Source organism: Geotrypetes seraphini, chromosome 5 (genome assembly GCF_902459505.1).
Source record: "Geotrypetes seraphini chromosome 5, aGeoSer1.1, whole genome shotgun sequence".
In the NCBI taxonomy this organism is placed as follows: Eukaryota; Metazoa; Chordata; class Amphibia; order Gymnophiona; family Dermophiidae; genus Geotrypetes; species Geotrypetes seraphini.
Window position 1 is genome coordinate 135,727,342 of NC_047088.1, and position 26,891 is coordinate 135,754,232.

Consider the following 26,891-nt stretch of genomic DNA (forward strand, 5'->3'; position numbering starts at 1 on the left):
TTTGCCAGTCTATAGTTTTGAATTGGTTCCAGCTTAGGTCTGTTCTGGACCCGAGGTCCGGATTAGACATGTCGGTGTTGGGGAGTATGGGAAAGTCCTCGTGGGGCTTGGCTAGGGCAGTTATAGATAACCTTAGTTTTTGTATCTTGTTGTTAAAGAAGTCTGCAAGGGTGTTAGCGGTTAGTGTGGATTCTTCATGATTAACAGTGAGCGTCTCAAGATTGTAAAGGTCGTTGACTAGTTTAAAGAGGTTGCTACTGTTAGTTGTGACGTTTCCTATTTTATGGGTGTAGAAATTTTTTCGTTTTTCATTGATGAGGTGTTTGTAGTTTTTTAATTTGAGTCTCCAGGCCACTCTGTGTTCCTGGGTTCCAGATTTAGTCCAAAGTCTTTCAGATTTTCTAAGGTCCCTTTTTACTAGGAGTAGTTCTGCGTCAAACCATCCATCCAGGTTAGGAGTTCTGATTCTGCGAGTTTTTATGGGAGCTATTTCGTTTAGAATGTTTGTGCCGTTTTTGATCCAGGAAGTCATAATTTGAGCTGTTTCTTCGTTTTGTTTTGTGATGGTTTCATAGCGGGACCAGAATACTATAGGGTCGATTTTACCTCTAGTGTTGTGAGTTTTTTTGTTTCTTGTTTTGTTGTTGTTGGTGGTTTTTTGTTGGCAGTCAATGGCGAAGCTACATAGTCTGTGGTCAGACCATAGGGAGTCTGTCCAGTTATCTTGTTTCCAGCGGAATTTGGGATTGGTTGATTCTTTGGCGGAGAATGTCACCAGGTCTAGTTGATGTCCTTTTTGGTGAGTTTTGATGGGTGGGGGTTTGGAATAACCTAGTTGGGAGATTAGCAGCCAGAAGTCAGATACATCTGGTTGTTTTGTTTGCTCTAGGTGGATGTTGATATCCCCACATAGTAGGTTGTATGGACTTGTTAGAGAGTTGGTTAGTAGGAATTCTGCAAAGTCTTCTTTGGCTAGGGTCCATTTTTTTGGAGGGATATAGAATAAGGTGATTGTTAGGGAGGAGGCAAAGGGGTTTGAGGTTAGAGAGATGGCTAGTATTTCTGAATTGGGAGAGGATTTGGAATTAAGTACGGTGCAGTTTAGGTGGTCTTTAAAGATTATTGCTAGCCCTCCTCCCCTTCCCCAGGTTCTAGCTAGGGATAGAATCTTGAAGCCTGGGGGGAGGCAGTCTTTGATAATAATGTCTTTGTCTGAGAGTAGCCATGTTTCCGTGAATAGTATGAAGTCAGGGTTAGTTTCGGATAGCCAGTCTTTGATGAGAATGGACTTGTTTCTCATTGATCTGATGTTTAGGTAGAATCCTTGTAGGTTCTGGTAGTTAGTGTGGTCTGTTGGAGAGTAATGGGAGTAGGCTAGCTTTTTTAGTGTTCTTTGTTTTTTCATGCCATGTTTGGTGGATCTGTGGGGGGGAGGAGGATTTGGGATGGGTGGCGGGGATGTATCTGTGGGAGGGCCTGTAGCTGGGCCGTCATATGGAGTATGGTGTGTGAGGGTATGAAATTTGGATTTTACTGTGCGGTGTAGGGAGTAGTGGACTGGGATAGGAGCAGAGTATGTTGGGTCGGCTGTGCAGATCTTGGTGATGATTAGATAGATTAGGAGCATTGATGTGCATTGGTGAAAGTTGGGCCGGGTCATGGTGGTGTTTGGAGGTTTGCAAGGAGTGTGGTAGGTTGCGGGGTGGCGAGGGAACAGTATTCCTCTTAGATGTAACAGTTTTTTACCTGGATTGTACAGGCTTATCAAGTAGAAGTACAGTCTTTTCAGGTTGAAGTAAACAGATTACAATGTACAGTCCTATCAGGTTAGTGTAAACAGGTTACGGTATGCGGTCTAAACTGTTGAGATATGCAGTTTTTTCCTGGTATTACAGACTTAATTGGTTAAGGTAGTGATATAGAGATTCAAATAGTCATGATATGTCATGCGTTGTGTGGTCGTTCGCTGAATGGAGTAGGTCAGGAGTCAGTTGGCTGGGCCATGGGTACCATTGGTTGTTTTTTGTTTTTTGGTTTTTTTTTCAGATTTTTCCTTTTGAGAAAGGAAAGATATTAAACTTTAAATGTGAGAGCTGCAGAAAAAATAGGGTACTTGGAGGGCCGCAGAAAAAATAGTTAATGACAATTTTGCATAAGGTAAAACTCTTTATAGTTTATAAACCTTTCCTACCATGATCATATAAATAATACTGTTAAATCATGCTTCTTTAGACTTCGTTTAATTCGATCAATTTCAAAGTTTTTAGAACCAAAATCTCTAAATATCCTACTTCACTCTTTAATCATTTCTAAACTTGATTATTGCAATTCTCTATTGTTAAATATTACACAAAAAGAAAAGAAACGCTTACAAATTATACAAAACACTGCCGTTAAGCTTATTTATAAAGGAAAAAATATGATCATGTCACTCCCTTTCTGATTAAATCTCATTGGCTCCCCATTAATCGTATTACTTATAAAATCTTATTATTAAAACTCTTGACACTAATGAGCCCCAATTCATAAATAAAGTACTTATTCCATATAGTACCTCACGTTCTCTACGATCAACCAACCATAAACTCTTAACGATTCCCTCCTTAAAAGTTAGTGGAACCCGTCTACAAGATATGTTCTCTGTATCAGCACCACAACTTTGGAATTCATTACCATTACAGTTAAGAGATGAAAATAACTTAAGCGATTTTAAAAAGAATTTAAAATGCTTTTTATTCAAGGATGCCTTTAACCTATAAATTACTTCTGAGCTCTCCCTCGTTCTCTTTCCTCATCTTTTCCACGCTTCTTTTCCTAATTCTTTCTTTTTTATGTTGATATCTTTTTCACTACTGTATAAATATATTAGCTCATTATATATTTGTTATGTAAATTCTCCCTTTTTTTTTAAATTGTATTTATTGTATAAATTGTTAGTTTTATAATATCTTATATCTTATTTTCTATTTTAGTATTATGTTTAATTATATGTTACTTTTATATATTGTAATTCGCTTAGAAACAATTTTAATTAAGCGATTAATCAAATCAAATATAAATAAAACTTGAAACTTGAAAGGAAAGATTTATAAACTATAAAGAGTTTTACCTCATGTAAAGTTGTCATTTCTTTAATAAGACATTAACTATTTTTTCTGCGGCCCTCCTATAAAGTACCTATAAATCCATAGACAGACAATAAGACAAAGACTAAATGGAACGAGAGGAAAAAGGGGAAAGAACTACAATATTTAAATAGTAAAAAACAATTAAGGAACAAACAAAAAGGTTGGGAAACCAGGAGGAACAGCTTGGTAGGCTGGTCTAATGTTGTCTAAGACATCCTTAAAAGAACATAAGAACATAAGAAATGCCTGCACCTGATCAGACCTGGGGTCCATCCAGTCCGGTGATCCGCACACGCGGAGGCTCAGCCAGGCATACCCTGGTGCATACATTAGTTACTCATATCCCTCAATGTGTCCTGCAAGAAGATGTGCGTCCAATTTTCCCTTAAATCCTAGAATGGTAGTTTCCTCCACCATCTCTTTCGGGAGAGAGTTCCAGGCGTTCACCACTCGCTGTGTGAAGCAGAACTTTCTGACATTTGTCCTGGCCGTGTCCCCTCTCAGCTTCAGGCCATGACCTCTGGTTCGAGTCTGGGTCACATTCGCCAATGTGAATAAAGCTGTTTCTTGCTCTTCATCCTTTCCCCCTGCTGGTGAGTGAGCTTGCTCCATTTTGTCGATTCCTTTTAGCAATTTAAAAGTCTCTATCAGATCCCCTCTCAGTCTTCTCTTCTCAAAGGTGAATAATCCCAGGACGGTTAAGTTTCAAAAGTGTCTAAGTGTTTTTAAAAGGAAGTGTTTTTAAACTGGATTTAAAGTTGCCTAGAGACGTGGCCTCTCTTAAATGACTTGGGGCCGAGTTCCAAAGTGAAGGAGCGGTAACAGAGAAAATATTAGTTCTCATGGTGTTGATGTGCCATAATGATGGAATGGAATGGAATGGAAAGCTTGAGTGCTGAGCTCCTTTGGGGCAATTGAGATAAAAGAACAAAACAGCATTCCTGGAATGTTTCACTCAGAGAGAGGAAGTATTGAGGAATTAATTTCATGGCGACTTGAGAAATTCCAATACTCTATGGATCCCAGTGATAAATCGTAACTTGATTTTGGCGGGCAGCAACTGGGAGGGAAAAAAAGATGGTAGATACGGAAGAGGAAGACATCTTGATAACACTTCTGATGAGGCAGAGATCGCCCCCAAAATGTTGCAGTCCTGGTTTTGTGAGTTAAAACCCACACTAGTCCTTCTGACCCTGGACAAGTTACTTAATCCCTCTCATCGCCCCTGGTACATTAGATAGATCGTGAGCCTAACAACAAAACCAAAAGGAATACTGCAAAATGATGTACAAAACACAGAAACTTCATTGGAGTCAATAAAATGTTGTTTGCCAAAGAATGGTTCTCTGTAATAAGAAGACAAGACCCGACAAGGTCTGTATTTCGAAAAACACTTCTTCCTCAGGGGTCCAAATTGTATAATGTCTCAAATATCAAGAACCATACGACGTTGAACAATGGTGTTACGATTTGAAAGAAAGTGACGTGAAGCTCCTGTGAACACTATGCAGCAGTAAAACAGGAGCTTCACGTCACTGTCTCTTATAGAAATGGAAAAGAAAGATTATGAAATACAGGTACTGAGAAACTTTAATAGGTTGCTCAAAGCCTGGTGTCATTAAGAAGATTTTAGGTACATAGGAGGATGAGGCAACACATGGTAAAACAAAGGACTATCCCCCTCTTCTATTAAACTGCCCTAGCAGTTTTTAGCGCAGTGAGCCGTGCTAAATGGCCCGCGCTGCTCTCGATGCTCATAGAGTTCATATGAGCATCGGGAGCAGTGCGGGCCATTTAGCGTGGCTCTCTGCGCTAAAAACTACTAGGGCAGTTTAATAGAAGATGGGGTATATTTTAATGACAGGCTGCATCTTTCTATTACAGGAAAAAGAATCCTTGCTGAGAAATTCAGATACGTTTCTAGGCATTTAAACCACTCCCAGAAAAAGACAAAATGCAACAGTAGTAAGATAGCAATGTAAACAACAATCTTAGCAATTCTTTTCTTAGCAATGCAGTAGGAAGTGAGATTAAACAAAAACTGAAATGTAGCTAGAGAGCCATGACCAGAAACGCTCACAGTCTAAGCAACCAAGTTAATTATCTATAAGCCCTCTTGTTAGAGGAAGACAGATATTTTTGATATCACAAAGACATGGATCAGTGATTCCGAAGGATGGGATACAAACATAACAGGCTATAATCATTTTAGGAAGGACAGAGATGGTAAAAAGGTGGAGGAGTAGCTCTCTTTGTGAAGAACAATATCCAAACAACTAAAATGCAGGAGGTATGTGGAAAGGAAGAAGCAATATGAATCACTTTGAAAAGAGAAGATAGAACTTCTATCTGCATGGGTGTTGTGGGTGTTGTCTGCAAACCTCCGACACAATCAGAGCAACCTGATAAAGATCTGGCCATAGATATCCAAAACGTGGGAAAGAAATGGGAGCTGTTGTTGCTGGATGATTTCAACCTGCCAGAAATGGATTGTAAAGTTCAATCTGCAGAATTGGAAAATAGAGAGATCATGGATGCCTTTCAAAGTGCTCTGCTCAGACAAATGGTGACAGAATCTATGAGGGAAGGAGTGATGCTAGATCTGGTTCTCACAAATGGGGAAAGTAGTATCCGAGTTGGTGCCCACCTGGGTGGTAGTGATCAAAGAGTTTTGTTTAATATAAAGTCCAGGGAAAAGCCACACACCTGGGCAGAGGTAGTGTCCTGAAAGACCCCCACCAAGGCCAGTAAAGAGAGTCCCTGGACTCAGTGCGCTTGCATTTTCTGCCATTGCCAAAAACAGATACTAGACAGGATATTTTTCCCATTCTGCCCTAGAGAATCCAGAGGAAGCAACACCCGAAGCTCCTGCCAATAGATTAGGGGCTGGGGAGTCCATCCCTATTGATTTTATGCAAAATCAAGGGATTTTGAGATGGAAAACAGACTTTGAAAAAAAGTTTGATAAAATCCAAGATGGCTGCCGCCAGGGAAAATCGCACCAAAATGGCCTGTGGAAACAATTTAAAATATATATATTTTTTAAAAAGCTGTAATAAGGGGTTTGGAGGTGTGACACCTGAACCGTACTCCCCAGAAACTACTAAAAATGCTGTTTTAAATCTTCCCCCAATTTTCCCATAGGATATAATGGAACTGTACTCACTAGCCAAAGCCCCATGGCTGTCAGCTTTTTCACTGCAGATGAAGAGAAGAGAATGAAATTTCTGCCTCAAATTTTCTTCAAACAGACCAGTCTTCAGGATCTTTGAGCTGCCAATCAGAAGGATCGCAATTGAACCTCAGCCCCCTCGGAACCTCGCCACACAACCAGGAGCAAGAAACGCAGCCTGTGCCCCAATACCCCCAAGAGCTTACTCGGGGCAATAACAATCTACGCTTAAGTCTCTGACAAGGTCAGGAGGCAACCTTGCTCCTAGAGCAGGGGTGTCCAATGTCGGTCCTCGAGGGCCGCAATCCAGTCGGGTTTTCAGGATTTCCCCAATGAATATGCATTGAAAGCAGTGCATGCACATAGATCTCATGCATATTCATTGGGGAAATCCTGAAAACCCGACTGGATTGCGGCCCTCGAGGACCGACATTGGACACCCCTGTCCTAGAGGAACAGACCCTGAACTTTGAGATGGCACATAGCAGGCTGGCTCCACAGATCCACCCAAAGCTTGCCCTGTGAAGCTGCAGTCCAGCTCCATGGAAACTGCTTCCTTTCTTAGGTAGAGAATAGAGAATGACACGGGGAAAAAATCTGTCCCCGTCACCGCCCCGTCCCACCATCCTCTGCACTGCCCCGTCACCGCCATTCCATTCACCGCCCCGTCACCGTCACTGCCATCCCTTTCACCGCCCCGTCACCGCCACTGCCATCCCATTCACCGCCCCGTCACCGTCCCCGCAGCATCCATATAAGCCTTAGTACTCTAATATTTAGCTTATTCCATTCTTATAAATCAAAGTTCCTGCTGCTGAACTAGAGAAAGAGATGTTCAGCTGGCAGGGCTTTGTTTATAAATTTTTATTAACACAACTAATATACCACCATAATGTTTCCGACAGAGGACAAGTATGCAATAAATGCATTTTGCTGTTTCAATGCCAGTGCTCAGCAGAACAACAGACAGCAATATGGACATTCACCTTATGTAGTACTTTTTTAATATATAAAAATAGGCAAAATTAGTTGCTGTTTTATCATTATATTTTCTTGCCATTATAGTATTCTTCATTGATCATTTTTCTTTTTAAATTCAAAACAAATTCAACCTATTTTGTGTCCCAGCATGAATTCATGTTTCACTTAATTGGCTGTTTCAAGGGAATTAACCCTCCAACTTCCATTTGCAAAAATACCCAATGTTGTTCCTTCTATGAGCAATATTTAAATTATGAGGAACAACATTGGGTATTTTTGCTGAATTGTGTGACACCATTTGGGCTGAACATGAAGATTGAAAATGCCTGGTTAGCCCTGGACAGATGATTTGAACAGCCAGGAGCCTGTCCTGGCCATTTAAATCATTTTGAATATCTAGTCCAATGATAACAGAATTAGGGTGATTATAGAAACATAGAACTTTGTTGATCACTAAAAACAGTGGAGACTAAGGGTCTATCAAGCTCAGCATCCTGTCTTTGACACTGGCCAGTCTTGGTCTTTGGAACTGCCCATTGTGTCAGAAGCAATAGGGATTAAGTGACTTGCCCAGGGTCACAAGGAGTGTAGTGTAGCTCTAACCACTGGATTTAGAAGTTGGCTTCTTTTGGGATCTTTAACTCATCATCGCTAGGACTCGAATCTGAGTCCGTGGCACCTAACATAGAATGGAATTAGTATGGCAAAGTAATGAAGAATGGTCCAGCAGCCCCCACCCTCCCTCCACCTCACCTTATATTCGTTCCGAGTTTGACGGCTTCCTTTTTCCCTAGCCGCACGCGTTCAAAAAGCCGTGCATTTAGCCAGCTCCCTCCCTCCACCTCACCTTAAATTTCGAGTTTTCCGGCTTCCTTTTTTCCGAGCCGCACGTGTTCAAAAATCCGTGCACGCGCGGCTGCGCGAGTCAATCAAACTTCTCCTCTCCTGCAACTTCCTGTTTCCGGTTGCGTCAGAGGAGAAGATTGATTGACTCGCGCAGCCGCGCGTGCACGGATTTTTGAACACGTGCGGCTCGGAAAAAAGGAAGCCGGAAAACTCGAAATTTAAGGTGAGGTGGAGGGAGGGAGCTGGCTAAATGCTACGGGCGGGCGGGCGGTGGCTGCGGGGACCGCGCGATCCTTGATACCTCACTGCGGAGACAAGACCATTCACCGCCCCGCGGGCGGTGAATGGCCTTGTCCCCGTCGCCGCAGCGACTGCTAGTTTTCTTCCCCGTTTTCGGCGGGTGACCCGCGGCTAAAATGCGGTGGCCGCGGGTAAACCGCCACCGTGTCATTCTCTAGTTGAGATCCTCTCCAAAAGGGGTCTCACGGCGCCTAAACCACCGACAAAAACAAACTTAAGACAAAAAAATAACAAAAAGAAGCAAAGCAGATCAGAAAAGCTTCTGCACGGTTCGCATGCAGATATAAGAACTGCAGGGGGTTCTGTGCTTCTCAGCTAAGTGGGAAGAGCAGAGAAAAAAAAAAGTGTGTGGTTTTCTGCAAGACCCAGTTCACAGATTGAGATAAAATACATAGTAACATAGTAGATGACAGCAGATAAAGATCCGAATGGTCCATCTACTCTGCCTAACCCGATTCAATCTAAAAATTTGTTGTTTTCTTCTTCTTCTTAGCTCTTTCTGGGCAAGAATCCAAAGCTCTGGCCGGTACTGTTCTTAGGTTCCAACTACTGAAGTCTCTGTCCAAGCTCATTCAAATCCATCCAGTGGTCTCAAACTCAAACCCTTTGCAGGGCCACATTTTAGATTTGTAGGTACTTGAAGGGCCGCGGAAAAAAATAGTTAATGTCTTATTAAAGAAAAGACAATTTTGCATGAGATAGTGAAAGGTCACTTGGACACACAAAGTCAGAGGCGTGAAGAAAGTACAAGAGGTTTATTCACAGCATGCCGGACTCTAGTGCAGTTAACAGCCTGCCTACTAGAGTGTCAGAAACAGGAAATACACGGACTTTTATGCCCTTTCGCAAACTAATATATGCAAAAACTACAATTTTCATTTGTTACTTCTATAACTTTCTACAATTATTATTGGTCCTAAGCCAGCACTTATGATAGGTTCAGGGATACAACTTATAGTCCTATAGGAAACAAGCTCATTTCTCTGCTTATCTAAATCTTACAGGTCTAAATGTTACATGTACAGAAGGGCACATCATGGCTCAAACTCTTATCTATTCAGATTACAATGTGGTAAGGCAGGGACATACATTTCAGGCAGATGAAGTCAATAGATTATACACTGTTTTCAGCTATGTAGGCCAGAGCAATATTTTAAACAACAGTTAACTATTTCATGACCCTACAGTTGAACTCTTTATAGTTTATAAATCTTTCCTTTTGGCCAAGTCTTAATAATAATATTGTCATTTATAGCTAAAGAGACATTTGATCAAGAAACTGTTTTAGTTTACTTTTGTGATTATGATAAACATACTGAGGGCCTCAAAATAGTACCTGGCGGGCCGCATGTGGCCCCCGGGTCGCGAGTTTGAGGCCACTGATCTACACCCTCTCCGTCATTGAAGCCCTTCCCAGCCCATCCTCCACCAAACAGCCATATACAGACACAGACCATGCAAGTCTGTGCAGTACTGGCCTTAGTTATTCAATATTTACTATTATTTTCTGATTCTAGATCCTCTGTGTTCATCCCACACTTTTTTGAACTCCATCACCGTTTTCATCTCCACCACCTCTCTCGGGAGTGCATTTCAGGCATCCACCACTCTCTCCATAAAGAAAAATTTACTTACATTGCTCTTAAGTCTACCACCCCTCAACCTCAAATTATGTCCTCTGGTTTTACCATTTTCCTTTCTCTGGAAAAGATTTTGTTCTATGTTAATATCTTTCAAGTATTTGAACGTCTGAATCATATCTCCCCCTGTCCCTCCTTTCCTCTAAGGAAGGGGTGTCCAACCTTTTGGCTTCCCTGGGCCGCATTGGCCCCAAAAAATGTTTCTCAGGGCCACGCAAACACTGCAGCAATACAGAGGAGGGAGCCGGCAAGACGGTAAACACCCGGGGGCAGCAGATGAAAACACTGCATCGCCCTCGACCGGGGCTGCACAAAATACTTCACGTGGCCACCTGCGGCCCTCGGGCCGCAGGTTGGACACCCCTGCTCTAAGGTACATATATTTAGGGCTTCCAGTCTCTCCTCATTCGTCTTTTGGCATAAACCTTCTATCATTTTCATCACCCTCCTCTGGATCGCTTCAAACCTTTTTGTGTCCTTCACCAGATACGGTCTCCAAAACTGAACACAATACTCCACGTGGGGTCTCACCAACAACCTGTACAGGGGCATCAACACCTTCGTTCTTCTACTGGTTACGAATCTCTTTATACAGCCCAGCATCCTTCTGGCAGCAGCCACCGCCTTGTTGCACTGTTTTTTTGCCTTTAGATCTTCGGACTCTATCACTCCAAGGTCCCTTTCTCCATCCGTGCATATCAGCCTCTCACCTTCCAGCATATATTGCTCCCCAAATGCATTACTCTGCATTCCTAGGCATTGAATTTTAGTTGCCAGATATTAGACCATTCCTCTAACTTTTGCAGATCCTTTTTCATGTTTTCCACTCTCTCTTCAGTGTCTACTCTGTTACAAATCTTGGTATCATCAGCAAAAAGGCAAATCTTTCCTTCTAACCCTTCAGCAATGTCACTCACGAACATATTTAACAGGATTGGCACCAGCACCGAACCCTGAGGGACTCCACTACTTACCTTTCCTTCCTCTGAGCAATTTCCATTAACCACCACCCTCTGGCATCTGTCTGTCAACCAGTTTCTAATCCAGTTCTCCACTTTGGTTCCTAACTTCAGCCCTTCAAGTTTGTTCAAGAGCCTCCTATGAGGAACCATGTCAAAGGCTTTGCTGAAATCTAAGTAAATTACATCTAGCATATGTCCTCGATCCAGCTCTCTGGTCACCCAATCAAAAAATTCATTCAGGTTCGTTTGACAAGATTTACCTTTAGTAAAGCCATATTGCCTCGGATCCTGTAACCCAGGGGTGTCCAACCTTTTGGCTTCCCTGGGCCACATTGGCCGAAAAAATGTTTCTGGGGCTGCACAAATGCGCAAACGCTGCAGCAAGACAGATAAGGGAGCCGGCAAGATGGTAAATACCCGGGGGCAGCAGAGAATAAAACTGCATCACCCTCAACGGGACCGCACAAAATACTTCACAGGGCCGCAGGTTGGACACCCCTGCTGTAACCCATTAGATTCTAGGAAGTTCGCTATCCTTTCTTTCAGCAACACTTCCATTATTTTCCCAACAACCGAAGTGAGGCCTGTAGTTTCCCGCTTTATCCCTATGACCACTTTTGTAAATAGGGACCATATCCGTTCTCCTCCAATCCCCAGGAACCACTTCCGTATCCAGAGATTTGTTGAACAAGTCTTTACTAGGACCCGCCAGAACCTCTCTGAGCTCCCTCAGTATCCTGGGATGGATCCCGTCCGGTCCCATCGCTTTTTCCTCCTTCAGTTTTTCAGGTTATTCATAAACACTTTCCTCCGTGAATGGCACTGAATCTATTCCATTTTCCCATGTAACTTTACCAGACAATCTCGGTCCTTCTCCAGGATTTTCTTCCATTAATATATATACAGAGCAGAAGTACAGTGGTACCTTGGTTTGCGAGCATAATTTGTTCCATAAGCACGCTCGCAATCCAAAGTGCTCGTATATCAAAGCAACTTTCCCCATAGGCCATAATACCAACTCGGATGATTTGTTCCACTGACTTAAGTACATCTCTCCGACCCCCGACCCGAGCCGACCCATATCTCTTCTTCTGTCTTCTCCCACTGCTGTCCTCCACTTTGACAGCCCACCCCAGGAACCGGCTTTGTTGCTCTCCCGAGGCCACCGGCGCTGCTCCCTCCCTTCATGACCGTGATCTCCTCTGCCCCCCCACTGACCGGCCCTGACCTTACCCGTGTGCCGGTGCAGAAAAGTGCCTGCCACCGGTTCACTGCTGGGCTGCTGTGGGACCTTGAGCATCTGCGCATGCTCAAGGCCTTCTGGCTCTCACCCTCTCCGGCGAGAGCCAAAAGGCCTTGAGCATGCGCTGATGCTCAAGGCCCCGCAGCAGCCCAGCAGAGAACCGGCAGCAGGCTTTTTCAGCACTGGCGCACGGGTAAGGACAGGGCCAATCGCTGTCATGAAGGGAGGGAGCAGCGCCGGTGGTCTCGGGGGAGCAACAAAGCTGGTTCCCAGGGTGGGTAACTAGCAAATCGAGTCAACACTCGGTTTGCGAGTTACAGTTTGCTTGAGTGTTTTGCTTGTCTTGCAAAACACTCACAAACCGTGATTTGACTATTTGTTTAACACGTTTGCTTTTTCCTCATCACTCTTCACATATCGGTTCCTAGCATTTACCTGTCGTATTGACTCCAAAAAGAACATAACATGATATTCAACACCAAGCTTCTCACTAAACTGATCTACAGTTAGCAAGAGTCAACAACTTAAACCAGTGATCTTCATTATATTTCAAATAGGAGGACAATTTTAGCAAAATCTTTAATATGTCAGTACAGAAGCAGCCAATGCCCTGAGCAAGAAAAGGCTCCCTTTTAATGATACAGACAACTTAAATGGGAGTTCTCTCAAGTGATCTGGCATGCCTGACTGCTCAAGCAAACTCAAAGTAATTTGTATAACTATAATGAAGTTATATACACTTTCCCTCAGTCTTCCCACCCCTCCCTCCATTCCACCCCCATCACACACACACTTGCTCGCCATCTCCTCACCATAGACTCTTTCTTCAATACACGAGGTGCAACCCAAAAGTTTGGGGAATGTGAAGTGCGCGTGAACTGGATATATGTAGGATGCCCTTCCGCTGCTAGAGGTGTCTAGCTGTAAGCTTTGTGAATCAATGTGCCAACAGTCATGCAGCTGAGTGGTCGTGTTTGTTCTGTACGATTTTGTAAGGTTGTGTTTTAGTGACTCAGTGAATTTCGATATGTCGGATTTTACTGAGCAAATAATCTGCATCAAATTTTGTTTCAAACTTTAAAAAAACTGCTGCAGAAACCCATTATATGCTCTAGGAAGCCTTTGGAGATAATGCCATATGCCAAAGCAAAACCTTTCTTTGGTACAAATGCTTCAAGGATAGACCAACATCTGTCCATGACAATGACCGTTCCAGCCGACCGTCAACAACCACAACACAAGTTTGTGAGACTATCCTTGCAGATCGTAGGCAAACTATCCACGATGTTTGTGAGATAGTAGGATAGTCATACTGTGAGGTTTTGAAGCGGTTAAGCAACAGCATTCAGCGAAAATGCCCAGACAAGTGGAAAAACAAAAATTGGTTGCTTCCCCAATGACAACGTGCCCGCTCACACATCACTTGTTGTTCGACAATTCCTGACTTCTAGAAACATTACAGCGATTACTCACCCTCCCTATTCGCCTGACCTTGCCCCCTGTGATTTTTTCCTATTCCTGAAAATGAAATTACGATTGAAAAGGTGCTGTTTTATCACGATTGAAAAGATCCAGGCAGAATCGGAGGAGGTCCTCAAGGCACTCACCCAAGATAAGAATATAAGAATAGCCTTACTGGTCAGACCAATGGTCCATCAAGCCCAGTAGCCCTGTTTTCACAGTGGCCAATCCAGGTCACTAGTACCTGGCTAAAACTCAAGGTGTAGCAATATTCCATGCTACCAATACAGGGCAAGCAGTAGCTTCCCCAAGTCTCTCTCAATAACAGACTATGGACTTTTTCTCCAGGAACTTGTCCAAACCTTTCTTAAAACCAGCTACGCTATCCGCTCTTACCACATCCTCTGGCAATGCGTTCCAGAGCTTAACTATTCTCTGCGTAACAAAAAATTTCCTCCTATTGGTTTTAAGAGTATTTCTCTAACTTTATCACATGTCCCCTAGTCTTTGTAATTTTTGACAGAGTGAAAAATCAATCCATTTGTACCCGTTCTAATTCACTCAGGATTTTGTAAACTTCAATCATATCTCCCCTCAGCTGTCTCTTTTCCAAGCTGAAGAGCCCTAACCATTTTAGTCTTTCCTCATACAAGAGGAGTTCCATCCCCTTTACCATCTTGGTCGCTCTTCTATGAACCTTTTCTAGCGCCACTATATCTTTCTTGGGATAAAACCAGAATTGAACGCAATACTCCAAATGAGGTCGCACCATGGAGCGATACAGGGGCATTATGACATTCTTAGTTTTGTTTCCCATCCTTTTTTAAAAAATTCTTAGCATCCTGTTTGCTTTTTGTCTGCCGCCATACATTGGCCAGAAAGTTTCATCGTATTGTCTACAATGACATCCAGATCCTTTTCTTGGGCACTAACTCCCAAGGTGGACCCTAGCATCCGGTAACTGTGATTCAGGTTATTCTTCCCAATGTGCATCACTTTGCATTTGTCCACGTTAAATTTCATCTGCCACTTGGATGCCCAGTCTTCCAATTTCCTAAGGTCCGCCTGTAATCTTTCACAATCTGTATGTGTTTTAACGACTTTGAACAATTTAGTGTCATCTGCAAATTTAATCACCTCACTCGTCATTCCAGTTTCTAGATCATTTATAAATAAGTATAGACCCCTGGCGGCACTCCACTGTTTACTCTCCTCCATTGAGAAAAATGACATTTAAGCCTATCCTCTGTTTTCTATCCGATAACCAATTCCTAATCCACAACTGAACTTTTCGCCACCTATCCCATGACTCTTTAATTTTCTCATGAGCCTCTCATGAGGAACTTTATCAAAAGGTTTCTGAAAATCTAGATACACTATATCAATTGACTCACCTTTGTCTACATGTTTATTCACACCTTCAAAGAAGTCATGCAAATTTTTAAGGCAAGATCTCCCTCGGCTGAACCCATGCTGACTTTGTTTCATTAAATCATGTCTGTCTACGCGTTCCACAATTTTATTTTTTATAATCGTTTCTACCATTTTGCCCGGCACCGAAGTGAGGCTTACCAGATCTCCCCTGGAGCCCTTTTTAAAAATCGGCGTAACATTGGCCACTCTCCAATCTTCAGGTAATACAGTTGATTTTAGTGACAGGTTACTGATCAGTAACAATAGGTCAGCAATTTCATGTTTGAGTTCTTTTAGTGTCCTAGGATATATACCATCCAGTTCTGGCGATTTATCACTTTTTAACTTGTCAATTTGGTTCAGTACATCTTCCAGACTCACCAAGATTTCTTTCAGTTCCACCGCATCATCACCCTTGAAAACCATTTCCGGTTCAGATAGATCTCTTACATCTTCTTCTGTAAAGACCGAAGCAAAGAAATCAGTCTTTATGGAAGAAGATGGGTAGCATCTCATATTCTCTCTCATCCCAGCCATTCTCAATCCCCATACACCTCTACCAATCATTTCCAAGCTATCTCTTCTCCCAGTGGCCTAATTACTTTCTCCTGCTCAACCCCCAGGTCTCCTGCCCAACCCCCAGGTAGAAATTCACTTTTCCCTATTTTTACACTATTTATTTTTATTTTATTTATTGGGATTTACTAACCACCTTTATAAAGAGACTCACCCAAGGTGGTATAGAACAGATACAAGTTTAATATAAGTTACAAATTTTTTTTAATAGCATAGTAAAATTACCAAATATAAACAAATATAATAACCCCCTCCTTTACAAAGCTGCGCTAGCACTTTTAACGCCAGCTGGGGCAGTAACAGCTCAGACGCTCATAGGATTCTATGAGTATCAGAGCTGTTACTGTGGTGGCCTGTGCTAAAAACAAAAGCACAGCTTTGTAAAGGAGGAGGAGCTAATATAGGTAAACTCAGAATAAGCAAACTATCACTATCTACTATCTGCTATCAATTTCTCCTGGAAAAGTCCAGAATAACAATTGTAACTTAACGCATTCTTGATTACATGTACTGCAATGCTACTGGAAATGTCCAGTCTTCTAACTTGTAATCCGCTTAGAACCGCAAGGCACAAGCGGAATAGAAATCACTAATGTAATGTAATGTAATGTAATGAAACCTAATAATAGAACTACCATAAACAGTATCAAAAATATTACACATTTAACAGCACTGAACTTTGAACAACAGAGCTATAATATGTTCTCTGAGGACAAGCAGTACAATGGTTTTTAATAACCTTTAGCTCTTGGTAAATCTCTTCAATGCTTTTTTTTTCCTAATAAAATGTTTTGTGTATATTGTGTTGTCATAACTTGTAGAAAATCAATACTTGAGAAGCTATGGAATGCTTAAACTCTCAGGTATCCAGAACCCATAGAGATTGGTGAATGCCAGATAACTATAGTTTCTGGTTGCTTGAGAGTTACTGTACAAATTTTAGTCTTCCTTCCCACCTCACTCTATAATTCCCCCACCCCCGTTCGTAGGTCCAGCATCTGTTCTTCCCTTTTTTCTGGGTCACTTTCTCTCCCACTCTCTCTCCCCTTCTTTCCTCACTTATGGGGCCAGAATCCATTCATCTCCCTATCCCTGCTGGACCCTACCTCCCCCCCACACACACTTCTGGTCCACCCCACCCCCCATCTGCCCTCCCTCCTTCTATGCGGGTCTTAACATCCTGGACCCTCCTCACTTACTGAAGCAGCAGCGGCAGTGCTGAAAACAGGCTGTTTGTGGCCAGCTCCGGCAGGGCCTTTCCTCTGCTGTCAAAAACGATGCATCATAGGAAAGGCGTTGCTGCTTTGGGCTGAAGGGAAGGAGGGGGAGGGGTTCACAGCTCAGGACCACTGCTGCTTTAGGGCTGGAGGGAGGGAGCGGGGTTCATGGTCAGAACCACTGCTGATTCAGGACTGGCAGAAGGGAGGGAGGGGGGGTTCGCGGCTCAGGACCACTGCTGCTTCGGGGCTGGAGGTTTATGGTTCAGGACTGCTACCTCTGCTGCTTCGGAGCTGAAGGGAGGGAGGGGGGTTCGCGGCTCAGGAGCACTGCTGCTTCAAGGATTTTTTTTGCCAGTTGTGTGAGACTGCCAGTTGCTTTAATACCAGTTAATCTGGATTCTGCTATAGCAGTTTACACATACAAAAGACCTGTGTGCAACAATTTTAGAAAAGCTACTTATTATGCTAGTACAAGTGTTAAATGCTGTTAATAAAATTACCCTGCTTATGCTTGGTTTTAAAACCTATTTGTCTGCAAGATATTCTCTTTCACTCTAACAAATGAGCAGATCTACTATGTTTTTGTTTTGATTTTAATGCTGAATTTTAATATTTTGATTCTAATGTAAGATTATAATTTTGATTTTAATATAACAATTGTAATTTCTGGAGATGGCCAGCCTCTTACTAATTCGGAAATTGCATTGAACTCCTATTGGGATATATTAGCAATCCATAAATGCTTATGTAATGTGAGAAACGTCATCAACAGAACCCAGTACAGACACCGCCAAGTGCCAGTGCACCTCAAACTAACCAAGAGCCTTGCAGTGTTGAAAGAAAACTGAGCAGCTATTTTGGAGACAGTTGCAAGCCTCCAGACAAGATGAGGAAAAACATGCATTTTATTCCCAGGCCTTACAATGAAGCGCAATGATTTTATTTAACAGCCTACCTAACTTCAAAACACTTTCCATGTTCCAGGCAATCTTTTGATTATGACTTTAAAGCAAGTGGTAATTTATTTAAAATTACATGGAAACCAATACTGTTTGCAAAGAATGGCACAATTAATCATTCTGATTTTTTTGACGTATTGCTATTTGTGATTTGATATTATGTATGTTCTTGCCTGTTACCAGCCCTAAGGAAAAAAAAAGCATAGCATACCATTCCATGCTAATTGTAAAAGCTTTTCAAAATTATATGTGTCAGTATAAAATTAGTAGCTATTGTTAGAAGGCTTGTTGGTTTCCAGTGTCACTGCATATATGTCAAGATATAAATATTTAAAAATGTAAACATACCACATACTTATACCAAAAACCTTACCTCCCTTAGGTTTCCTTTTACAAAGCTCCGGTAGCGATTCCCTCATGGCAAATGCACCGAAGCCCATAGGAATTGAATGGGCTTTGATTCCATTTGCCATGGGGAAATCGCTACTGTAGCCTTTTAAAAAGGAGCCCTTGGTGAAGTATTCTGTACATCCTAGAGCAGGGGTGTCCAATGTCGGTCCTCGAGGGTCGCAGTCCAGTCGGATTTTCAGGATTTCCCCAATGAATATACATGAGGTCTATTTGCATGCACTGCTTTCATTGTATGCTAATAGATCTCATGCATATTCATTGGGGAAATCCTGAAAACCCGACTGGATTGCGGCCCTCGAGGACCGACATTGGACACCCCTGTCCTAGAGCTATAGAATTTACCATTAGCATTAAAAACTTTGTTTCTATTTATAGTTACAAAAACAAGGGTAAGGATTTGTATTCTTATTTACAACTCTGCCTGTAAAGTATTTTAATCAGACCACATGCAAGAATACATCTGGGTTTAAAATCAAGTTGATACAGTTACTCTCCTATTTAGAGGGAAGCGCCATAACAGGAAAAAGCAAAAAAAAAAAAAAAAAAAAAAAAGGGATCCAGAACGATGTGTCTAAGAAACAGCAATTTTTTTTCCCATTAGAATATATTTTTTTAATGCCAACAAATATACCGTGTTTCCCCCATTATAGGATCTCCTCCTTTAGTAAGACACCCCCCTTTTTTTCCCCACCTGGGAAATATAAGGCTCCCCCCCAAAAAAAAAATAAGGCACTATTTGGCAAGCATGTCTTGGCGATCCAGAGCACTGGTACAGTACCGTATGCGTGGTCACACAACTTCCTGCTTCCACTGTCCAGGAAAACAAGCCCAGGAACAGCCTCTGTACACCGAGGCCCTGATTCTCCAAAAGTGCGTCCCAATTTTAGGCAGCTGTAGACGTCCTACAGCTGTCTAATCAGCCAATCGGGATGCACGTTTTTTTTTTAAAAAATGCTCCTTAGGCAGGCCGCCCGGGAGAGGTGTCCTATACTAAACGCCGATTCTGTAACCGGCGTCTTTAGAGAATCGTGTTAAATTAGACGCGGCCGCTATACTTATGGCAGCAAGGGATCTCCCTGCTGCAATATGTATAGCGGCCGCGGTTGTTGCGGCCGCCTGTCCCATCACCGACAGGAGAATGCCTAACTCCTCCTGTCGGAACCCCGAGCCCCCTCCCCCCCAAACTCGTAATCGCCGACAGGAGGATGCCCAACTCCTCCTGTCAGAACCCCGGACCCCCCTCCCCCCCAAATTCGTAATCGCCGACAGGAAGATGCCCAACTCCTCCTGTCGGAACCCCGGACCCCACTCCCCCCCAAACTTGTAATCGCCGACAGGAGGATGCCCAACTCCTGTCGGAACCCCGGAAACCCCTCCCACCCAAACTCGTAATCGCCGACAGGAGGATGCCCAACTCCTCCTGCCGGAAAGCCCAACGACCCCCCGCCCCAACTAATCTCCCTCCCCCAACTAACCTTTCAATGTTGGTCAGCTGGATGGGTCTTGCTGCCGTCCAGCCGACGGGTCTGCCTCGTGGAAATGAGACGGCACGCCCCTTCCCGACCTATCCCCACTAAATCTAAGGCCTGATTGGCCCAGGCTGTAGAAGCCTGGACCAATCAGGCCTTAGGCATAGCGGGTCCGCCCATCCCCACTAATCCTAAGGCCGAATTGGCCAAGGTGCCTAGCCTGGGCCAATCAGGCCTTAGATTTAGCGGGGATGGGCCAATAAGGGGCGTGCCGTCTCATTTCCACGAGGCAGACCCGTCGGCTGGACGGCAGCAAGACCCGTCCAGCTGACCAACATTGAAAGGTTAGTTGGGGGAGGGAGATTAGTTGGGGCGGGGGGTCGTTGGGCTTTCCGGCAGGAGGAGTTGGGCATCCTCCTGTCGGCGATTACGAGTTTGGGGGGGAGGGGGTTCCGGGGTTCCGACAGGAGGAGTTGGGCATCCTCCTGTCGGCGATTATGAGTTTGGGGGGGAGGGGGTTCCGGGGTTCCGACAGGAGGAGTTGGGCATCCTCCTGTCGGCGATTACGAGTTTGGGGGGGAGGGGGTTCCGGGGTTCCGACAGGAGGAGTTGGGCATCCTCCTGTCGGCGATTACGAGTTTAGGGGGGGAGGGGGTTCCGGGGTTCCGACAGGAGGAGTTGGGCATCCTCCTGTCGGCGATTACGAGTTTGGGGGGGAGGGGGCTCGGGGTTCCGACAGGAGGAGTTAGGCATTCTCCTGTCGGTGATGGGACAGGCGGCCGCAACAACCGCGGCCGCTATGCATATTGCAGCAGGGAGATCCCTTGCTGCCATAAGTATAGCGGCCGCGTCTAATTTAACCCAATTCTCTAAAGACGCCGGTTACAGAATCGGCGTTTAGTATAGGACGCCTCTCCCGGGCGGCCTGCCTGGGGAGCATTTTTTTTTTTAAAACGTGCATCCCGATTGGCTGATTAGACAGCTGTAGGACGTCTACAGCTGCCTAAAATCGGGACGCACTTTTGGAGAATCAGGGCCTTAAATGTTTTTCTGGTTTGTGATACAGCTTTTCTGGTTTGTGATGACCTGTACCATATACAGGTAATAAATGTCTTTTTTTCAGCAATAAATGTGTACTGTATTCTTCTTCATGGAAAAATAAGACATCCCCCTGAAAATAAGACCTTGTGCATATTTTGGAGTTTTTAAAAATATAAGACAGTGTCATATATTCGGGGAAACAGGGTAGCAGTATCTATTAGAAGGCTCCATGACCTAATAGGGTCTGTTCCCACTAAATTACTAAAGATCTTTTCCCAGACAGCCACAAAGGTGTTTATAACACTCTTGCTTAATGAAATGGTAGATGATAATTATTGTAAAGTTTTGATTTAAAATTAACCCACTTCAACGCTAATCTTTCATAACTTTATATTTCATTTTCAACAGGTGCTTGCATTGCTCTCACTCATTTATCTTTTTTGATAACTGCTGCAGCAAGTTTTCAGCACTCTAACACTGTAGTAACTTGTGATACAGAAGTACAAGGTCTGTTAAGAGTTAAAGGATAGTTTGAATTGCACGTCAATAGGAAGTTCTTTTGAGACGCGCTAGGCAGCGTTGAGTAGCTTGAAACCTCATGGGTAACCTCCTTTTTTCTGTTTGCTTTCATCCCCGAGCTACAGCAGTTTTTGTGAAAGTGCATTTTCGGGATCAGCTATTTTTCATCATGTGAGACCTCAATGAGCAACGCTAAAGCATGAAGTTCTGTTTTGAGTAAAACCGTTACAGAAACTTATGAATTGTTGAAAGTGGTTTATGAGGAACATGTCATGAATCATGGAAAGTGTTTTGAATGGTATTCATGCTTCAAAAGTGGTCGTGAATCAGTGGTAGATGATTTGTGATGATTTGCGAACTGGAAGATCATCAACATCAACTGATGATGATCATATTGATCAAGTGAGGGTTTTTGTGCATGCTAATCAGTGATTAACTATTATAAAATTGGCAAAGGAATGCAACATCTCCATTGGTTCATGCCACAACATTCTGCAGCAAAGTTTATTCCATGGGTGATGACCAATGACCAGAAGAACCACCATGTCATGATCTGTCAGAATCTTCTTGAGCAGGAAAATGAAGATGAAACATTTCTTGATAAAGTGATAATGGGTGATGAGATATGGGGTCTATGGTTATGACATGGAAACCAAAGCTCAATTGTCTCAATGAGAACCAAAACATCGCCCAAGACCGAAAAAAAGCTCAGCAAGTTCGGTCGAACGTAAAATGATGTTTTTTTGACAGTCGTGGTATTGTACACTTTGAATTTCTACCACAAGGACAAACTGTCAACCAAAATTACTATCTGAAAGTGTTGAAACAACTCTGTGAGAGAATCAGGAGGAAGCAGCCCGAATTTTGGAGGGGGCAGTCGTTGTTCCTGCATCATAACACACCCGCAAAGTTTGTGCAAAAAACACGACAGTTCTTCCCCATCCACCTTACCCTCCTCACTTGGCCCCTGCTGACAACTTCTTGTTTCCTAAATATAAAATCCACGCTGAAAGAAAAGTGATTCGACACCATTGAAGACATAAAGCAAAATTTGACACAGCAACCTTTGGCAATTCCTGAAGATGCACTTGAGGACTGTTTCCGGAAGTGGAAACAACATTGGGAAAAGTGTTTATGTAGGGAAGGAAAGTAATTTGAAGGGGACCCAATGGAATAAGTTGTAAGATTGTTTAATACATTTTTATAAAATCAGTCCTGGAACTTTTTGAACAGATCTCGCATACAACCCTCAAAAGTCATATGTAACATACTGACTCAGCATACACATGTGATATGGTCATCATGATTAGTAAAGTCACAGGTTAGGAACTTCTGCATCTACTGTTAACTGAAATTTTTTTAAAAAATCATTGGACATATTTCAGGAGTCACAAGTGTTCACATAAATTTGTAGTTTTTCAGATCAGGCTTTCTTAAAAGAGAACAGACCTAACCATTAGGTAATAATATACCATTGACTAGTACAGCGATGAACAATATATTCTGAAAGCACACAGATACAAAGAACCATCAAAACATACTTTCACTTGCAGGAGGGTAAACAAATTTTAAAACTAGTGGTGGGGGTACAGGATAGGCTAGGACATGCAAGTTAATTGAGCATAGGTCCAAAGCTGAAGATTCAGTCAAAACCAGTGGCGTACCAAGGGGGGGAGCAGTCTACCCCAGAAGTAGCCTATAAAAGGGTGCTCCGAGCGAGGGCTAGTGTCATAGTCCAACTCTGGGAACTTCTTCCGGCATTGTCAACATTCAGAATTTGCTGCTCTTCCAGTGTCAGGCCTTCCTCTCTATCGGGGGTTCCAGCAGAGAGGAAGTCCCAACAAGACCAATGAATTCTGAATACTGTGCTGACAACTGGGATGCGAGAAAGAAAGTGAGAAAGGAAGGGAGGGGGAAAAATGCTGCATCTGATTGGCGAGAGGGCAGGAGAAGGAAGACCAGGGAAGGGAGAAGAGAGAGAATGCCAGACCATGGGGAGGGAAGTGAAGAAGACAGATACCAGACCATCAGGAAGGGAGTAAAATAAAGGAAAAGAGATGCCAGAGAATGGAGGGGAAGAGAGAGATAGAAGGGAAGAAGACAGATTCCAAGGCATGGGGGGGATGGAAGGGAAGGAGACAGATGCCAAATCATCAGAAAGGGAGGGAGGGAATGAAAGGAAGGAGAGGAGGTGCCAAAGACCAGTGGCGGAGGGAGAGATGAAAGGGGAGGAAAGAACAAAAGGAGACAGATGCCAGACCATTGGGAAGGGGGGGAGGGAGTGAAAGGAAGTAGAGGAGATTCCAGTGCATGGAGGAGGGGGAGGGAGAGACAGAAGGGAAGGAGAGGAAAGAGATGACGGAGCATGGGGGTGGAAGGAAAGGAGACAGACGCCAAACCTTTGGCAAGGGAGGGAGTGAGAGATTGAAAGGAGATGTCAGAGCATGGAGGGGGAAAGAGAGATGGAAGGGAATGTGAGATGCCGCAGAGGAGAGAGATGTCAGGGCATGGGGGGAGGGAAGAGAAGGAAAGGAGACAAATGCCAGACCATTGGGAAGGAGGGAAAGGAAGGAAAGGAAATGCCAGAGCATGGAGGGAGAGGAAGAGATGGAAGGAGAAGAGAGGAGAGAGATCCCAGAATATGGTGGAAGGGAATCAGATGCCAGACCATGGGGTGAGTTGGGGTTGGAAGGAAGGAAAAGAGACATATGCTAGAGCATGGTGGCGGGAGTGGAGACAGAAAGAGAAAAATGGAAGGGACAGAGAAAGAGGGCAGATGCTGGATGGAATGGAGAATGAAGAGAAGATGAGGAAAGCAGGAACCAGAGATGACAAAAGGTAGAAAAAATATTTTTTAATGTTGTTTTAGAATAAAGTAGTATTGTAGCTGAACTGATAAGCATTTATAAATGGAAATCGGAAACAAGTTAATATTTTTATTGGACTAGTACATTTTTTTTTACTAACTTTGGAGATCAAAATCCCCTTCCTCAGGCACTGGTGTACCAAGGAGAAGGGGCAGGGGTTACTAAAAATGTTTTTATATGGAGGGTGTTAAAAAAATGATCGGTCCCAGATATGCCACTGGGCAAGACACCCAATACTTCTGCCCTTGTCCTGCCTGAAAAACAATATCAATGTGTGATAATGAAGCTGGTCATTCATCCCACCAGCAGAGGGAAAAAGAAAAAAAAGTTATAAATTTATCTATTTCTAAGAAATTAAACTAAACTTTTGATATATCCATGTTGCTCTCCAAACTCTACAGCAAATACAACATTACTAAGGAAGAGAGAGAGAGAGAATAAAATTTCCCATGCATTAAACATGTTTGCTTTTACCCAGGGCTGTGGAGTCGGAGTCGAGGCGTTGGAGACAATTTTGGGTACCTGGAGTCGGAGTTGTGTGTACCAGAGACTGAGGAGTCGGAATCGAAGGATTTATCTACCAACTCCACAGCCCTGTTTTACCAGTATGTGTCCCCTTCTGAATCACCAGGAAATGACAGTAATTACAACATCTGCAAATAACAGCTTACTGTATATCCACTGGCATTATGCATATATCAGTGTCCTGTAAACTTTCTTGAGCCATGGCACACTAAACATAGTGGCCACGGCTCGAGGCATCTGGAAGTGCACATACGTTGCCATGATGACATCACACGCTTGCGTGACATCATCACACCGACATCCACACACATGCAAAGGCCCTCCAGATGGGTCCAGAGATGCCAGAAGGGGTTGCCAGCAGGAAAGATGGCCGGAGAGGAGGCATTAGTGTGGGCTGATTGTCTTCAGGATGTACCTTTCACCACGAAAGGCACATCTTGTAGGTAGTCAGTCGATGCCGGCACCTCTCCTCCTCCTCCCCAGTGTGCCGCGGCACACCTGAAATCTCAGGAGGTACACAGTTTGAGATACACTGGCATATATATTCATTCACACCTTTTACCCTAGAATATCACCATTTTATAACAAGCAAACAAACAAAAACAACATAGCAAAATACACTAATCGTTTATATGGGTAAACCCAAAAAAACAGTAAGGAAACTTAGAATTATTCAGAACACAGCGGTCCGCTTGATATTTGGATTAAAAAAGAGTGACCATGTCACCCCCTACTACAAACTACTACACTGGCTGTCAGTCGAGGCACGAATAATTTTCAAGTTCTCCTGCATATGTTTCAAACTAGTTTGGGGACTAGCTCCTACGTATTTACTATCTCACTTCGTATTCTACAGCCCAATAAGACAAACCAGAAACTGCTATCTTTTTGCATACCCAAGCATTACCAATTGTAAATACAAAACCTTTCTGGATAGAACTTTCGCAAACCAAGCAAACAAACAACAACTTTGGCTAGACAACTACATTAATAACTACATTAATTAGACTGACCTACAACGCTTTTAGAAAACTCATAAAAACTGCCTTATTCGATAGATATATCACCTAAACAAAATCTTCACCGAACACTTTTTTTCTTGTTTTGTTTTCCCAATATGCCCCCTCTGAAATCCTAATCAAACTGTATTTTGTAATTCGCGACCTTTTCCTAACAGGTCCCCTCTGAAAATTCTTAACAAACTGTATATTGTAATTTTCGCTGTGTGTTTGTAATTCGTGACCTTTCCAAACAGGTCCTCTCGGAAATTTCTTAGCAAACTGTATATTTTATCTTTTCGCTTTCTTAAAATTTCTGTACTCTATATTTCCTCTGACTATCTGAATATTGTAACTCACTGAATGTCCAGCTCTCTGGAATGTAAACCGCCTAGAAGTCGCAAGATTATGGCGGTATAGAAGAATAAAGTTATTATTATTATTAATGCCTGCTTGTAAGGCCACCACCCCAATCCTAGATCTGCTTATTCCTGCAATCTAGTCAACAGTTTCCTCTGGATATTGAAGACCGAAAATAAATTGCATTCTGTAATACGTAGTCTCTTACCCTTTTTTCACACAGTTTGTCTTTATGCAAATGGCATTCAGAAAACAATCATCTGTGGAAAAGTAGTTGCATGATCTATATAAAGATCACATCAAGGATACTATTAGCAACAGTAGTACAGTAGAAGAATATGAATAGCATCCCCACCACTAAATATCACAACTCAACTAAAGACTCTTGGAGGGTGAGGTCAAAGCAGCCTTTGGAGCAATGACAAGTTTTCCACCAAGAATTAATCAAGTCCAATGCAAAGCCGATGGCAAACTAAAGCAAGAGCATGTTTCCTCTGGAAACCGTTGAAACATTATAGCCTATGAAACACCACAGTATAGATGCAGCAGCACTCCTACAGCTCTGACAAGTATGTATACTATATTAGAAAGCTATGTCAACCTCTGATATTAAGAGTCCATAAAATATGAAAGGACGTATATACATTAGAACAATAATTCAGAGACTTTAAAAAGCTTTATCCTAGATTTTAATCCAACCGGCAACCCTTAGTGCGATTTCCCCGTTCACAAGGACAAAGATTAGAATTCAAACTATTCACTATTAGGAAAAACAGTCAAGCACATCTTGTTTTTCCTAA

The 26,891-nt window shown here is 43.0% G+C and overlaps 1 protein-coding gene across 6 annotated transcripts in view; it reads right to left on the reverse strand.

The window, feature by feature from the left end:
- AGAP1 (ArfGAP with GTPase domain, ankyrin repeat and PH domain 1) overlaps window positions 1-26,891 on the reverse strand; it is a 1,748,840-nt gene that overhangs the window by 1,720,781 nt on the left and 1,168 nt on the right. The window lies entirely within an intron of this gene.